This window comes from Vicugna pacos, chromosome 8 (assembly GCF_048564905.1).
Source record: "Vicugna pacos chromosome 8, VicPac4, whole genome shotgun sequence".
Lineage (NCBI taxonomy): Eukaryota > Metazoa > Chordata > Mammalia > Artiodactyla > Camelidae > Vicugna > Vicugna pacos.
The window spans coordinates 59,145,442-59,161,193 of NC_132994.1; the positions used below are offsets into that span (position 1 = coordinate 59,145,442).

General features: G+C 40.8%; 1 protein-coding gene and 1 long non-coding RNA gene across 11 annotated transcripts in view; one reads left to right on the forward strand and one right to left on the reverse strand.

Moving 5' to 3' along the window:
• Nucleotides 1-15,752, reverse strand: part of HIVEP2 (HIVEP zinc finger 2) — a 176,847-nt gene that overhangs the window by 45,926 nt on the left and 115,169 nt on the right. The window lies entirely within an intron of this gene.
• Nucleotides 8,872-15,752, forward strand: part of LOC140697746 (uncharacterized) — a 34,491-nt gene continuing 27,610 nt past the window's right edge. For 2 of the 4 annotated variants that reach the window (XR_012075058.1, XR_012075055.1), the window contains exons 1-2: nucleotides 8,909-9,227; nucleotides 12,023-12,147. This is a non-coding gene — a long non-coding RNA (uncharacterized lncRNA). Of the gene's footprint in view, nucleotides 9,228-12,022; nucleotides 12,148-15,752 lie in introns of all 4 variants that reach the window. The other 2 variants (XR_012075056.1, XR_012075057.1) reach the window with 2 other exon arrangements.

Here is a 15,752-nt window from a genome sequence, read left to right on the forward strand (position 1 = left end):
GGTGACCCCACGAAGACACTGTCAGGATGATGAAGTCCATGGACTCTGGAGAAATGGGTCTCAATTCTAACACACCGTTCACCAGCTGTGAGATCTTGGTTAAATTACTAATCTTCCCAAATTCGATTTCTTCACTATAAAATGGGGTTAGTAATAGTCCTTATGCCAGAAGGTTGTTATGAGTATTAAATGAGATACTACACGTAAATCATTCAGCACAATATCCGGCACTTATAAATACTCTTAAAGGACTTGGCATTCTTACTTACATACTGGCAGAGGTAACTTTCCAGCAGCTGTAAATATGGGCAAACATTATATTTTTTATTATTTGGGCTATATAAATAACAAGTGCATCAAATTAGTTGAAAATGGTTATTTGATTTTGCTTGTACCCACATGTGAATACTTGTGTATGTGTGTCTGTAGATTTTGTCTCAGTGTAGGTGTAACTTGAAGCATGAAAATATTCAAAAGGAAAACTTTAAAAAATTGTATTTCATAAAGTAAAATTTTTTAAGTAGACTATCAATTATCAGTGTTGAGATTTTGTTTATAAATACAAATAAATATATATAATAAATATATAATATATAATAAATAAATACATATATATATAAACGACAGAATGACTAGATATAAAATGTAGCTCATTTCTTGGCTGGTGGGCAGGAAAGTCGTTCAGGCCCCCAGTGCAGCTCGTGAAAGACATCTAAGTATCCCTGAAAAACAAATGTGAATATGCATCTCGTCAACTTCAGGGAGAGACACTCCTCCATAAGGGGCTAAAATGCTAAGAAAACGGGGAGAGAGATTCAGGCATCATCTTTATTTGGGAAAACTGGATGTTCATATTGCTATTCACTGTTTCCTCTGATCCTATAGTGACTAAACATTAGTTAATTTTTGGTCGTTAGCAGTTGGCTTCAAAAAGTAAACAGGTTATTTGGAAAATTAACACATGCTAAAAGCAATTTTCCCCCAAGAAAAACATCACTGAAGTTCCAGTTTTGTCAGCTAACTTCTATCATGTAACCTGAAACTGTAATTAAAGTTCAAAGTGGTCGAGTAGCAAACTGGTCACATCAGAAAGCAGGGAAACCTGTGTGCTAAGATCCAGTTCGTGGGCGCAAACAGTCCCTTTGCAGGCTGGTAAGGGGTGTGGCATCCATGCCAAGCCCCTGACAGTGACCCAGCACCACTGGTTAGTTTGGAATTCACCTTGCTCACCTTGTACTTGAAAATCCACATATCACTTAATGACAGTGAAGAACGGATTCACTTCAGATGCAGGTCAAATTGCTAAAATCCCTTCTCCCTCCCCCTAGGATGTGGAAAACTTAATTGTCACCCAAGAATGTCCCCAGAAATTAAATTAAGCATCACATATTTTCCCTTTACCTTAGACTTAGTGTCTGAGTTGCAGTACAGCTGAGTGGCAGCAAAAACACTGAAAATGTTTGCATTTGACTGGTGTGAAAAAACCTTTCTTAAAGCTCACAAATATTGAGGCATTAAGCCTAGGATAGCATCACCATGCTCAGCTGCTGAAGTGTGGCTGGCTCTATTACTGCAATTTTTAGATACATATCAACATTCAATTAACATCCATGATATGACATTAGTCACTGTTAACACTTATTAATAAGCACCTCTGCCTCTACTCTGCAAAGTGCATAATTCAAGTTTAACAAGGTAGGACTCAAACTGCCAGATGGCATCTTCTCTTGATTTATGCTTCTCTTTGAGACATGAGTTCTTTCCAAGCGAATCGCTGGAAGTTTGAAAGTGTTTGGCCTACATTTTTATACATGCCCAATATGCTTAGGAACAAGACGTGTGTGGCTGATCATCATGAGTAAAGTTACACATGAAAATTTATAAAAGAACACATTTTCTGCTTGGAGTATCTAGTTGATGAGAAAGATTTCAATTTGTTGAAAGAGATTAAAATTTAAAACCAGAAGATAAAGTCTCAGAAATGGCTTCCTTTTAACATCTTGGGGGATGATAAGCAGAGGAAACGGAGTGAATTGGGAAGATTTAGGAAGAGGAATCCCTGAAGCTGCATTATTAACGTCTACAGAAAGTATTAATGTCTACAGAAAAAATGTGAAGAACTGGTTCTCTATTCTGGAACAGAAATACCCTCGTTTTAGTAGTGAGTGCTTCTCCCTGCTACCTGCAGGTGATCTAAATGGTCCAGGAACTGTGGTCTCTATCAGACAATAGCTTTAGAGGCATCATCATTTATTCTGTATTGCTTCTTGGTGTTAATGGATAAATTCTGAGTTTGCTGGACAAAGACTGGTTACATACTGATCACTGCATAGAAACCCCTACATTTTGAACAGATGGAGGAAGGCAGGACCCCGCTCTCCTGCACGGCATGGAGAACATGATGCACTCAGTCTGCACAGGGAGGTACAGCCAGAAGGGCTCACACAGCAGCTCAGCCTGCCCTGCCCTCCCATTTGATGCTGTCCATAGATCAGAATGGAGACAGCCTTCCCCGAGATCCCGCCAAGTATGAATGAGGTCAAGCAGTGGCCGGTATCCAGAAAAATGGGAACAAGGGCCACTGCTGTAGGTGAGAGAGCTTATGATAGACATGGAAAGAATGCTAGATTAAAGTGAGTACCCGTATACTTTAAAATACTTAAATTCATTGAATTTTCTTGATGACTCTGAAACTTCACATTTTACAGTTGAGAATGTTACTATCTGAGTTAGAGCACACAGATCGTAAGGACCAGGCCCAGGGTTTTAAGCTAATTCTCTTTTACTCCAGAACACCAAATATTTCCATGGATCCCTGACACCTCTCAGCATACGAATTCAGCTCTCCTGTTTATGTATCCTCAGATAAATCACTTAAAATCACTGGGTCTTGGTTTTCCCACCTACAGAATGGACACCATAATTCCTGCCCTGCTACCTTCCTTAGTTATTTCAAGAACTAAACAAATCTATATGTTTGAAAACAATAATAAAATGAAACTCACTAGATCATTGGAAGACATGAACATTCACTCCAGGGCCCCTCTCAGTCAGTTTTATTGATGTCCCTGTCACAGGCCTTCTGCATCACGACTCAAGTTCTAATAGGATTTGGACCCTTCTTGGATGTAGGAGCGCATCCAGTTTATCCCTGTTCATCTTGACGTCTAAGTCTATCCTGCCCCCCAAACTCATCCCAAGTCCTCTTCTGTGGCCTCACAGGACAGACAGCTGCTAACAGTTCATCACACTGGGCCACAGTGTTGATGCACTTATTCCTCAGATGACAGCAGGAGGCCACTGGAGACAAGAATTCTACCTGTGTTAATGTACTCCAGGCTGCCGTAACAAACAAGACCCAAAATGCATAATGGCTCATTCACGGTAGCAATCTAAACTGAGTGACCCGACATATGGGTGGTTCCTCTCAATTCAGGAACTTAAGCTCCTTCAGTCTTATGGCTCACCGTCTGATGCAAGGATTCCAAGGCCCCCACGATCATCTGCCTCTAGCTGGCAAAGGAGGGAAAACATGGAGGGTCACCCATGGGAGGGTTTATGAGTCAAGCATGGATGGGGCCCAGGGCACTTCCACCTACATTCCACTCACCAGATCTCAGCCCCATGGCTCATCTAACTGCAGGAGAGGCTGGGAAATGCCGTCTGACCACGAGCCCCGGGAGAACAGGCAGGACCGAGGTTTGGTGAAGAGCCAGCCAGTCTCTGTCACACTCATCCTAGGAACTTCAGAGATGCTTCCTGCCATCTGAACGGTACACTCAAGTCTTGGTCATGCAGTCATGAAGGGAAAATTTTACTATACGTAGAATACAGTATCTAGATCGAATTCACTTAAAATTCACTAATTTACTGCTTGCCTTCCTTTTCCTAATTCTACACCCAAACCCCATATTAAGGATTAAAAAACTATATTACCCAGAAAAAGAAGCAGAGCAGCACAAGCAAAGACCAAAGTTCCCCCCGAAAATATCACCCAGTAATAAGGGAATATTACAGGGAGGGGAGAATCATAAACAGAGATAAAATTCACTAGCAATACATTAAGAAAAGATAGAACATGACAGTTTACTTGCTGTGCAATTTACTTTAGAATTTTACATTTTTATAATACTAAAAGGTAAAGTCCTATCATGTTTCTGTAGCTAACCTAGACTTTATATCAGAAAACTCTGATGTCAAGGCTTTAATATCTAATCAGGTTTAAAATGAACTGAGTTTAAAAATTGACCAAACACACAGATGAAAAAGACACTTAAAATTTTTTGCTGTAAGTAACGTCACTAAGAACAAAAATGAATGCACAGCCTTTTAAAGGCATCATAGAGAACTCTGTGGTAGGTAAAGTACTTTAAAAAGGTCTACATTTGATCAAGTCAAGATTGCCAGTGCATCTAATTCTTACTAAAAGAAATCTGTCAAGTGTAAATTTAAGCTTCAAGAGGAAACTAGGTGTGTATGTCAGTATTTCATCACCCCTGGCAAGTTTCAGGTGATGAAAGGCTACAGGTAACGCCAATCCAGAGGATCTCGTTAGTGGAATCTGCTTCACCCCACAAGCTCTTAAAATAGGTTTATTTCTGCTATTTTTCTAACTATATTTTAAAAGAGAAATGACATAGGTTTCGCAGATGCTGGTGAAATAATTACAGTTGCATAGGCAGGGCATATAATTAGTTGAAGAAGAGGGTAAAAAAAGACTTCACCTACACTACGTGGGCACAAAGAGTTAGGATTAACTGGGAGACAAGTGCTGTCTGTGTCTTGCACAGCTGTAACCAGCCCTGAGGCGAAAACAACAGCTACACACACACACACACACACACGTAACTCAGAACACAAAGAGAAGGTAGCCTTCTGCACTGAAAATAAACTCAGCAGTTACCCTCACCCTGTAGGTGCGCAGCAACTATCAGGCCATGGAGTAAAAAGAGGAGGGAAAGCAGTGAAGCGACTCTTCCTTCTCTGTAATCAAGGCCCCAGTGCACTTGCCCAAGTCGCAGAGCACCTCTCTGCTTGGTGCCCCGCGCGCAGGAATGTCGCCCCTTCACGCACCAGAGTCCTCAGGGAAGGGAGGCTGGAAGCACTGGGAGAGGAACCAAATTCTCTCATCTCCATATAAACCTCTGTTGAACTCATAAGCGTTTCAAAGCATGAATATCGAAAGCTACTTGTACCTGTTTTCACAATCTCCTTTAATTATTTTGTGAAGTGTGCAAGCAATTTGATGACGACAAGAGTACAGCAAACCACGGATCAAACGTGAGTTGCTCGTGGAAGCACAAGACCAGTCTGCTTTTACCCGGATGTGTAAATTCTGATTGGAAGAATCTGTTCATGGCTGAAAGAGTCACATCTGGGTGGGGAAGAGCTCAAAGGAATCGGGAACAATTATCAATGAATCCTACACATGGCCAGCCTCACTCAATATCAGAAGAAACTGCATCAGTCCTGAACCAGATGGACTGTCCTACAAAGGCTGGGATTTTGGAAGGTATGTACAGCAGCAGGTTCACACTCTCCTGTTTCAGCTTGATACCAGGATAAATTTTAGACTATCAGTGTTGACAATTCTAGTTTCTCTGGGGCCCGGCAGGTAATGAAAATGTGTAGAGTAGCATGGTGAAGACCAGAGGGAGAGGGGTGCCCGAGAGCCAGCTGAAGAATGGATGCCCTGCTTTGATGTGAATTTAATGTGAATGGACTGTGTGCGTCTCCCCATAGTTCACACGTTGAAATCTTAACCCCCAGTGGGATGGCATTAGGAAGTGGAGTCTTTGGAAGTTAATTGGGTCACAAGGGTGGAGCGGTCAGGCTGGGATTGATGCCCCTAGAAGAAGAGACACAAGGGTGTTTGCATCCCCTGTCTCCCAATCACATGAGGATACAATGAGAAGGCGGCCATCTGTAAGCCAAGAAGAAGGCCTTCACCGAGAACTTGACCATGCTGGTGTCCTGACCTTGGACTTCCAGCCTCCAGAACTATGAGAAATAAATGTCTGTTGTCTATACCAGTCCAAGGTGTTTCTGTTAGAGCAGACAGAGATGATTAAGACAGATGGCCAATGGGAGAAGGGCAAAGCTGACATTCTTTTTAAAAAAATAGGACAACCTAATAAGGACACATGCCTGTCAAGAGGGGCCACCTCACTTGGAGAAAGGCAGAACGAATCACCACAGGAAAAGTGCTCAAAAATTATTGTGAATAGACTTAAGACAGATGATTAGGGAATACCAGTCCTTTAAATTTGACTCCATGGGGTGTGGTCACAAAAATTTCAGTCCACGTCCAAAAAATAAACAACCAAAACAAGAAACACACCCTTAAGAAAATCCCTTAACACTGCACTAATAGAATGTCATTTTGTGTAATGTTAGATTGTGATTTAAGATGTACTATATACAAAATGTAGACCAAGTAACTGTAAGCATAAGGGTAATTACATGGGCTGCCAAAGGCCAGCAGGTGTCTGTAGGGAAATAAAGAACCAGAGGAGCAAGACAAACATGGCGCACGAACCTGGGCCACTTCTTTGGGCTGCCCCAGCATAGAGGGTACAGCCCAGGCTCCCCAGCAGGGGAAAAGAAGCAACTAATGCCAACATTCCTTTTCAAGGAGCCCTGCAACTCCCCCACATTCTCTGACATTCCAAGGATAGTGGTAAGGAGCCACAGCGCCCTTCCACCTAAGCCGGGAACCTTTTACATCATGGAACTTGTTCTTTCTTTGGTTGGAAAAGAGGAACGGAAAGGCAAAGGGGCCCTGCCTTCATTTGCTCTCTTATCAAGTAGGCAAAGCTGTACAAAAATAAATCTTCCACTTTTCTTTTAGAAAAGTTTATTCAGAAAAAAGACTCTGCATGGAAACCGTTTCCAGAGAAGGTCTGAGAGGGCTAGGTGTCTCCTGATCCAGCTCTGTCCTCTCCTCAACTTTCTGAGCTCATATTGAGGCATACCAGATCTCTTCAGACTCTGCACATGTTTTATTCTGCCATCTACAAAGGACCAAAAGGAATGTGGTAGAGACGCATGAAACACCAAGGTGTGGGTACCAAGACCTTCACTATTTATCGAGCACATACATGTTTTAGGTGCTGTGCTTGGTGCTAGGTCTACGGTAGGGAAACAAATTAATTTAGGATCCTGCCCCAGAGAAATTCTGGCTAGTGGACTGCCCTCCTATCACAGGACAGAATGACTATTCTCCACCTACATAGGACCTAATACATCTACACATTAACTTGCACCTTCATTTAAAAAGCAGCATTTAGATCATGGTCAGGACCGATACAGCCATATCATGAACTGGGTCACTGCTCTGTGGATACGCCCTGGTTCTGCTGTATTGTCAGTATTCCCAATGCACTCATTAGATTTTAGAGAAATAAGATATGAAATGGTTCTCAAGTAGCTTACAATCTCCTTTTAGAGACAAAATATCTCCATGAAAAACAAATAACAATATAGTTGGAAAAGTATCATGGACAATTTAAAACTGCAAATATTCCATAGATAGGGTGTCCCTAAAATTTATTATCTGAACCATCAGAACAAAAAGGGGCACAATTAATATTTAACTTCAGGACTTTCCTTGGCAAAACAGAATCTAAGATCACTTTTTTCATACATCCCTTCTTGGAGGGTGAATTCTATAATTTAAAAAATAGTATTTAGTTCTTCCTCAAAGAAATGTTTATGGAATATTTGCTGCATTTGACGCAGTATGACAGGCTCTTTTAGAGACAGGCTTTGGAGAGGAATTCACAAAGATAAATAATACACAATAGATGACCTCAGAATTTATAGAAAAGACAGAAAAATTGCTGACATGTTCTGAACACAGACCACATAACAGATAACCTTATGCTAAGCTTTTTGCATACATTATCACACTGAATCATCAAAACAATGCTCAGAGGTAGGTGATATTACTCTCATTTTATAGATGAGGTTTGTAGTGGTTAAGTAACTTGACCAGGTTCACACATGTTGTAAGGAGCTGGCGTTGGCACTATGTACGTCCCTAAGCAGTGCTCCCGCTCTTAGTCTGTGACAGGTAGTACAAAAGTAATCCACAGGAGGTAACAATGTATTTATGGCTGGAATAATCATGAATGGCTAAATGAAGGACAGAGATATGAGACATGGATTAGAAGGATTTTAAGGGCAGAGTTTAGAGGGGAAGACCACTCAGGGAGGTGGGACAGTGAACTCATAGCCTAAAGATGGAAGAGAGCAGGTGGACAAGGAAGAGTCAACTTGGCTAGTACTTCATAGTTTTGTATAGAGGAATTGAAAACAGTAAGGCTAGAAAGGTCAGCTAGGGCCAATGGTGCCTTCAAGTTTAATTTAAGAAAGTATGAAACTCAGTTTGCATGCTCTGAGTACACTCCATATTTAATTTGCATTCAGGACGACCCACTTATCCAAATCAAGATATCCTGTAGGCAGAGTGCACAGCCAGGAGGAAGACAAGCAGATGTGTGTATGACCCAAAGACAGGTAGGGAGGTGCCAACTTGGGGCTGGACAGGGTCCTGGGAAGTCCCTGCAAGTTGAAATGATATAAATCAAATCTCGTTTTTCCATAGAAACAATGTTATAAGGAAAGTGACATTTCATACCAATGTTCTAATAAAAATCACCCCAAATACCGTAACTAATACTACAGCAAAGAACAGTTAGGTCTCTGGTCTGAAGTTAACTTTTGCCAGAGATAATCAAGGTCATCACCTTCTACTCCTCCTTCCGGACTCCACGCTGGCACCGTGTCTTCCTGGAAGCCTTCTGAGAACTCTCTCTCCACCACACTCCCCGCAAGGTCCCAGTGCCCCTCCCCGTGCTCCCGAGGCACCACGCGCAGGCGCAGGAGCAAGGCTGGCCCGCTGCCGTGTAACTGCTGCTCCCCGGGTCTCCTCGGGGCACAGCGGTAGGCTTTGCTCAGCTCTGTAACCCATCGTCCCCAAGGCAATCTCTGGCTGGCATATACAGCTTCATCTCTTGGGGCAGCACAATTTAGCCTGACATTAGCTCTGTTTCTTACTAGGGAAGAGATCTTGCACAAATCACCTCTCTGGGCCGATTTCTTCATGTCTGCCGTGCAGATAACAGTAGCTATCCTGCAGGCTGTTGTGAGGACTAGAGTTTATGAAAATAAGGCACCTTCCAGAGTTCCTGGCAGCTGGACAGTGCTCAGGAAGGACAGTGATTGTAAGTATTGTATTAAGAGGACAGGTTGATATACATACATTTTTTTCAATGAATATATATAAATTGTTTTTTAATTTTTTTCCTTTTAATCAAACTTAAAAGGATAATCCAGAAACCCCATATAGACAGAGCCTACATCTGTGGGGCTACAAATCATTTCCCATGCTTCCAGGAAGAATCTTGATCCAACTGGTATAAAAAATGCAACAGAATCTATAGGGGCCTTATTGGGTTGACAGAAAAACATGCAAAACATGGCATGAGAAGTGAGGTTTAAGGTCTGTCTTCAGTCTGATTTCTATGTCATGGCTTGCTGAGGAGAATTGAAAAACAAAATCAGTGGGGAGGAAAGAGAATGTTTTCTCAGCATTAAATATTTAAAGGAGATCAATAAGGCCACTTCGTATCAGGAATTCTTCATCAGACTCCCAGACATTCAATGTGTAAGTGGTTCATACGTGTGCCACACTGAGAAAAACCAATGTGGAAAATGTGTTTCTCAAACAATCTCCAAAGAAAAGAATCCAGTGTCTAGCTTCCTGTGTAAACAAATGTCATCACTTTCAAAGAGCAGTACATCAGGAAATTCTCTGGAAGATGTCTCCATTTTCGTGTGTGTGTGTGTGAGATAAAGAGAGACAGACAGACAGAGACAGAGAGAGAGCATATGAGAGAGAGGATCTGACAGCATGCCACCACAGAATGACCTCAGAAGCACTATAAGACAAATCATTAAAAATGCAACACATGTAAACGCTCTTCCATTGTAGATGCAGAGAGGTTAGTGAAAGCAAAATGATCACTTGAGATCAATTTAAGAAACCTGGCTTCTTACAAATAGGAGTCAGTAGGTGGATTTGTCCAAACCACGCTATTTACATCTCCTAAACCCTATCATTTTGTGCGATGGCTAAAATTTCATGCCTGTCACAAGTCTTTCCCCTCCTCCCCCACCACACAATGTGGCTGCTTTTAAGAATGTCAGATGGGAATAAGAAGAAGAAAGAGTCATTATTTTGAAATCTCACAAATTCACAACTGAATTTAAATCATACAACTTTTAGTTTATTTAAAAATGGATAAAAGGTTTCAAAAAGGAATGGCCAACCATACTTTTACATCTTACTGTGAAAACACTTCCTAACACATTCTCTCTACACAGATTTCACAGACCCAACTCTTTATGTTAGGTGTGTATATCAAGTTAAATCTCTTACTGAGCAATTATCTACCAGCAGCACCTTGAATTCTTCAGGGTAATGAATATTATACAAATGAGTAAATAAAAACTAAAATAGCCTGTTGACTCAGCCTCAGATCAACATGGAGTAGCAGGAATCAGATGTATTCTCCTGCCTGTGAAGCACTTAAAGGTAGACAACAAAAATACGATGATAGCTTTCAAGACACTGGACACCTGGCAACAAAGGGCAGCGATCCTTGAGAGAAAGGGGACAGATGAGTTGAGCCCTAAAACTGACCCAGATCGCTACCTGGAGAAAGTTTTCACCATGGTCAGGAAGGGAAACTCAGAAAGAGACCAGAGGTCTCCCTAAGTTGAAGATGTGGACATAGAAGTGCATGGAACGGAAGGGAGTCAGGGGTCACAGGGCACGGTGAGGACAGCACTGCACAGAGAGAACTCCGAAGCCCTGCGGATACAGCACTCAGGTAAATACTGACCAGCACATGCAAATAAGGAAACTACCCACAGTCAGGAGAAAACCACTGAGGGTGTTATAGGGAGCCGTGCCCAGGACTCACAAAGGGCCAGAAAAGGGTGCTTGCTTCCAACAGCCAGAATGGATGGCCTCGTAATTTACAAGGCATCAGTTAGAGCATGAAGAAGGGTCTTTCTTGCTTCCGTAGGAGGGAAAAATTAAACCTAGACAAAACACTGCCCTAGTTCCACCTAACAGAGCTAAGATCCAGGGGAAAAAAAAATCAAACTGTTTTCAAGTATCTTAAATACGTCCTGTAACAAAACTCAAGAATTTTTTTAGGAGTACAAAGTCTTTGGTACCCAACAAAGTAAAATTCTAGCATCCAATCAAAAATTACCAAGTCTGCAAAGAAGCAGAAAAACCTGACCCATAAAGAGGAGAAAAATTATGGATCAAAACTGACTCAGAAATGACACAGATGACAGAATTAGTAGAAAATGCCATTAAAAGTTACTTTAGCTGTATTCCACATGTTCCAGAAACTAGAGTAAAGAATGAATATGTTAACCAGAAGCAATATGGAAGATACTTTTAAAAGGCTCCAACTGTACTTCTTGAGAGAACAATCTCAAAATGTAAGAGGAAAAATGCACTAAATGGCAGATTAGACATTGCAGAAGAGAAGGCTAGTGAACCTGAATGCAGAGTAATAGAAACTATTCAAAATGAAGCAGAGAGACAAAATATTTGGCCCTACTCAAAGTCCACAATTCCGAAAGTGTGTCTGAAAGTTAAATGAGGGCAGTTGTTCTGAGGCTGAGACAAAATTCACTACATAGTTGAAAATCCATTTAACACTGAAAAGAAAGTGCTCATTTTTCTATTAATTAAAGTGTGTGGCATTATGGACTTGTCTCACTTTTTAATTTTTCAATTGGCAGTTATACACACTGTTTATGAGATTTGTCACTGCTATAGAACCTTAAATGAAGACTGAAAAAACAAAAATAACTTTACAGTTTTAAATAATGACGGGGGAATTAAAGAGTAGGTCGAGATAATAAAGCACCTTGTGTGATATCGTAAGGATTCTGAATTTTATCCTAAAGCAAAAGGAAAATTTTCTTTCAGGAATACAGCGTTGGAAGCGGTGCGAAGACCACATGGGGGGTACGTAACGTTTCAGGCAAAGACACCAGTCAAAAGTCTACAGCAATAGTTCAACGCCATACTGTGAGGAACTGAATGGGGCAGAGGTAGGAGGGGCTGACTAAAGAGATATTTAGGAAGAAGAATGAACAGAATTTGGGAATTGGTTGTGTGTGTCTGTGTGACATGAAGGTGGGGAAGGCATGAAGGAGAATTCAGGGGTTATAGCTGGGATGACTTCAGGGATGGTGCAGCTTTTAATGATGAAAAGTGGGAAGGAGGAAAAGTCTTGAGGGAAAAATACAGTTCTGGACATGCTGAGTATAAAGTCTATTGGGGCCACTTAAGCAGAGATATCAAGTATGAAGCTGGAAGTGCAGAAGTAGGAAACTAGAGCTTCGACCACAGAATAGGAGTAGAAAAAGATGAAAGAGGATTAAAAAAATTCAGTCCTTGTAAATATGGAGAGAAATAAGAAAAGAGGAAGCCATATGACAGAACTCTGCCCTGAACATTTATGGGGCTGATGGAGGGACAGAACCAACGATGAAGAAGCTATGGAGAAGGCTTGATCAGAGAGGCAGTAGAGAAAACAGGAGAGGGTGGTGTCAAGAAAACCAACAGAGGAGAGTATTTCAAGGAGAGAGTTCAAATGCAACAGAAAAGTCATACTAAATAAGAAAAAGAAATATGTCCACTCGAGTTGCCAATTCAAAGATCATTGATGTCTTTAACATGAATAATCACAGTGGAGTTGAGACATTAAAGACAGGTTCCTATAAAGACAGGAAGATTAAGAACCCAACATCACTAATATAGATTAATCTTTAAGAATTTCGATGACCGAGGTCTAGTCAACAGATTATATTCACATCAATAGTAATTATTGTGATTTTAAGTAATGTAATTACATTAAAGTAATTATGGAGTACTTACTGTCAGGCACTGTACTAAGCACTTTACATGCATTATCTTGTTTAATTCTAGAAAATATATCTGATTCTAAAACAGTCTTTTCTAACACCAAATTTCCATCAAATTGCTAATTTTCTAAAATATCTAGCTTGGTTATCTCTACTCCAAGAATAAGGACAATGTCTTACGACTTCATTTTTTTCGGTTCCATCCAGTAAAGTTTGAACGACACAGTCAAAACTCAGTATCTTTTAAAACTCTTAAAAATATATATACTGACTTATTATATAGGCACAACTCTGTGTTAGACCACAGAAGAGACATTTTTTTACGCTCTCCAATTTTACATGAACTGAGAAGCTCATTGAAGAGACAAGACATGCAGGTGAAAATTTAAATTATAGCTTTAAACATCAATTGAGTGCCATTGCACGTATAATAGTACTATATAAGCTCAGTAGAGGAGCGACTTCTATGAGCCCGTGTTGTGAAAGAAATATTTATGCAGCTGGTAGAAGTTAAATAAGGGCTTGGAAATTCTGACAGGCAGAGACAAGGCTTTCCAGGAGGTGGAAATGCCTGAGTCAAGGAATGGCTGTGCATCTCACAAGTGCCAAGAATTCATGGCCAATAATTTATTGAGCAAAATCTGCAACTGTGCCATTCTTTGCCCCCAGTTCAGCCCATTTTCAACGTGTATTTTTTTTCCTTCCCTATATATCCCTATATATCCTAAATTCATCCCTTTATCTATATCTCACAGGCCCAGGCCTCTGTTCATATTCTGTTTCAACTATGACAACCTCCTCATCACTCAACTCAATACCATTAGCAACTCTGGGCATCCTCACTTCCAGGTCTGAAGCTCCTGCCATTGGTCCACTTCACCTATCACCCCCAGTCAATGCTCTACTCAGTTTTCCAGTACTCTGAATAATAGAACTTAGCTTCTTTCTTGGTGTCGAAAACCTTCCCCAGACCACCAGTTACCTCCTTCGACCTCCCACATTTTTCTTTCCACTCTCCACTCTCTTTGCTTTCTCCCTTCTAAGTCACTGCTGTTTCCCCACACTGGTTTGCTCGAAGACCTCCTACAGACAGCTATACATTTCTCTCCCAAGCCTCCCAGGGCTCATTAAGTCATTCTTTATGCTCAAGGCCCTAAGTCATAATTTACTGTTTGGAAACCATTACTCACGTATAGAAAGAACGGAGCTGCCATTGAGTTATTCAAGTATTAAGACAATGTGGTTTGATGTAAATGTTTTATTTAAACTGCCTTTAAAAATATTCGTAACAGCTGCAGCATACACACACACACATACATACACACACACAAAGAGAGAGAGAGAGAGAGAGAGAGAAATGGGAGTTGAAGAACAATATCTCCTTAAAGACAGAACACGTTTTTGTTCAACTTGAATTGCAAAACATCAGCAAGGGTGTGGGAGGACTTAACTCAAAGAAAGCCAGATCAGTATGTCCTCCAAGCTATTGTTCAATCCTAGACTTTAAATAATAAAATATAAACTAAGGCTTTGGGAGCCCACATTTTCTTCTGAGAGTCAGATAGTGTGTATACATATAGATCTATACACACGTACATTTTCCTAAAGTAATAGCACCTTTTTTCCCCCCAATCACTTGGTGATTAACCTGACTGAAAACCTGAGCCAAAATACCGTGGCTCTGGTTTACAATACACTCTGGATGTAGTCAAAACTGGAAAAGATACACTTTCAGTTCGAGGCTCAGTTCTCTCACTAAATTTCACTTCGGCTATACAAGATCATTTGACCTCTCTTCTCAGATGACAAGCAGTCACATAAACATGGTATAACTGCAACTGCAAATCCAAAGTACTTCATTTCAAATAAGCGTTAGACGATTACTACTCAACTGAATAAACAGGAAATGCCTATGTGTCTTGAGCACTATGCTGGATGTAGCATGCATAGAGAAAAACAAAACATCACTAAGAAGACACAAGAGCCTCAAAACTCACACCTTTAGTTGTGGCCAGTGAATGGCAGCACAATTTTGGGAGTCAAGAAGTTTACAAAGCAGTAGAGGCATACTGAGGGGAAAGTGAGAAAAAAATCTGCAAAGATGCAAAAGAGTGAAATTTATGCTAGATCTCGAGGAGGAAGGACAGCAGAGGACGGAAGAGGACAGCAGAGGAGAGAGGACAGCAGAGGAGGAAGGGCTACATATTGGGCATGGACTATCTGCCAGACACAAGTCACATATTATCCCCTGTTGCCACCATTTTAGCGATGATGAAACGGAGGCAGGGCACTTAAGTCATTTGCTAAAATGTCACACAGCTGGCTTCAAAGCCAGCTTTGTATGTACTGTCCCATGTACAAGCTCCCTTCCAAGGACAGGGAAGCATTTTTCAGGTAGAAAAGGGAAAGAATTATTATTACTACAGTTAAAGTTTCTTAAAAAGGGCCCCTTATAAAATCTTTACTTAGAATGAATTAACATTTTCATTACAATTTTCTGTCTGTCCATAACACGTTTTAAAAACCTAGTCCTACAAAAAAATGCCTAAGGTCCAAGGTCACTTAAGAGATCTGTGAAACTTTTAAAATTGTATGTAAAATGTTGTGTATACATGCATTTTTCTGGGAGAAAGGGTCCGAAGCTTTAATCAGAGTCTGGGGGAGGTCTATGAACCCCTTCCCACAAAAGGCTAAGAACCACATTTATAGACTGTTCTACTAGGCTTTTAATGCTTTCCAAAAAGAAACATAAATAGGCAAAATGTAGTTTCATATGTAAAGAAATACAT